Genomic DNA, 2,093 nt, shown 5'->3' on the forward strand with positions numbered 1-2,093 from the left:
GAGTAAAACTTGCATTTTGTTTCAATATATCAAAATTCAGAACTAAATAAACATCAAAATTCAGCAGGGCCGTTACAAGCAAGAGGCAAGACGAGACAATTGCCTCGTCTAGATTTACATCAAAAATCTGACTTTTCAGAAGTAAAACCTTGTAAAAATGTTGAAAATAGCTTTTTTGCATCTATATTTCAAAATTTACGGCTCGCGGCGTCGGCGATCGCCGACTTTGCCTCGTCTTTGCCAAAAGTCTGGTTACGGCCTTGTTAAGAAGTAAAGAAAGAATCCATTTTTTACATCTTCTCGGTTATAAACGTTCTTGTTACTAGCCTCATCGGACTTTTTATTGTAGCTACCTCCAACAGAGACAGTATTATTCGTACGTTTTCATGAGAAGTAAGTCAGACCTAGAGTTATCTAAAGAAATAAGTGTGGCAATACATCAAGGTGCCGTAAAAATTGTTTTCTCACATGTTTTGCATTGTTTTGACAGGTGAAAATATGTAAATTCCCTTCGTCAGCCTCAGTGAACAACCTTTTTAAATAATACGATGAAGCCACTCATGAACGGCTCATTCAGCTTTTGCTCCTTGGATGGTGTCACAAGAAACCACAGTTCCGTCTTTTACGCGGTAACCATCTCAGCTTCAGTTATCATTGGTATTTTGTCCCCGGTGGCAGTGATAGGAAATGCTTTGATTATGGCAGCAATCTGGAAGAACCAGTCTCTCAGAACACCTTCCTACATCCTTCTCCGTGCTTTGGCTTTTACTGATCTTTGCACTGGACTCATCACCCAGCCTTTTTATGTCGCAGCCGAATTGATTTGTTTAGAATCACCCTAGGAGATCAACAAGCAGTTACCATTCCTCCTTCCTGCTGTAGGTATTTCCGCTGGATGCGGTGTGTACTTTACTTCCTTGTCGTTAACGCTTATCACACTGATGTCCATTGAAAGATGGCTGCACATGTCTCGTCGAGCCTTGCTATCTGCTCGTCGTAGCTATTTCATCGCGACGGTGGCTGCACTTCTCCTGATACCAGTTGGAGTATTTACCGTTTTATATGTGTTAAAGAAAACGTATCGGCTCGTCTTGAGTATAACTTTGTTCGTTCTTTTACCCATTTGCATTATTAGCACATCGATCGCTTATTTCAAAGTCTTTGAAATTATTCGCCGTCACCAACGACAAATTCAAACAAATGAACCGGCCCATAATTTTTCTCATCCCTCAATTAACTTACAGAAGTACAAAAGATCTGTATATTCGATGCTATATATTTTAGGAGCTTCTTACATAAGCTTCTTACCTCTCCTTCTCTTCGTTGGACTGTCTTTCTGGCTTAATTTCTCTCAAATAGAGTTGCTATATATAGTGTCTCTGATGTTTTTATTTTCTACTTCTTCCATAAATCCTCTCATTTACCTTTGGAGGATGAATGACATTCGTAATGGAGTGAAGCAGTTGTTAAAGCAACTACTTTGCAAGGACAACTAGAATTTTTGATGATTATATTGTGTTATAAAGTATGCTCACCGATGCCTGAGGAGGACAATGAAGATTAAATGGCAAGATAAGATTAGTAATAGAGAGCTACTGGAAAGGGCTAACGTGGAGAGGTTGAGTGAAGAGGTAAGAAGAAGGAGATGGCGATTAATTGGACACATCCGATCCTCAGACAACAACTTGACAATGACTGTGTTACAGCCCTGACATGGACCCCAGAGGGAAAAAGAAAGAGAGGCAGGCCAAAAACAACCTGGCGGCGCACAGTAGAAAAGGAGAGGTCCAAAGCAGGGTGGCAGTCCTGGAGAAAGGTGCGCACTGCAGCGCAAGACAGGAATCGATGGAGAGCACATGTGGAGGCCCTCATCCTCTTCCCCAGGGCCACGCGTATTTTTTTAAATGACATGACGTAGTGGCCCTGGTAACGGTAAAAAATATGATTTTTTTGATTGGCTGATAAAAACTGCATGCGTAATTAGGTAAAAAAATGAAACGCTTCTACCCAATTTTCGTTATACTTCCGGTCATCGAAACAATTGAAGATGTAGCGGGCAAGTTTGAAAATGTTACCGGAAAAAGACCGAATAA

At 40.8% G+C, this 2,093-nt stretch overlaps 1 pseudogene; it reads left to right on the forward strand.

Annotated features, from left to right (window-relative positions):
- The first annotated feature begins 542 nt into the window (after window positions 1–542).
- LOC144629412 (uncharacterized) lies at window positions 543–1,520 on the forward strand (annotated as a pseudogene).
- The last annotated feature ends 573 nt before the right edge of the window (window positions 1,521–2,093 follow it).

This window comes from Oculina patagonica, chromosome 11, assembly GCF_052425735.1.
Source record: "Oculina patagonica isolate OP01 chromosome 11, crgOcupat, whole genome shotgun sequence".
Lineage (NCBI taxonomy): Eukaryota > Metazoa > Cnidaria > Anthozoa > Scleractinia > Oculinidae > Oculina > Oculina patagonica.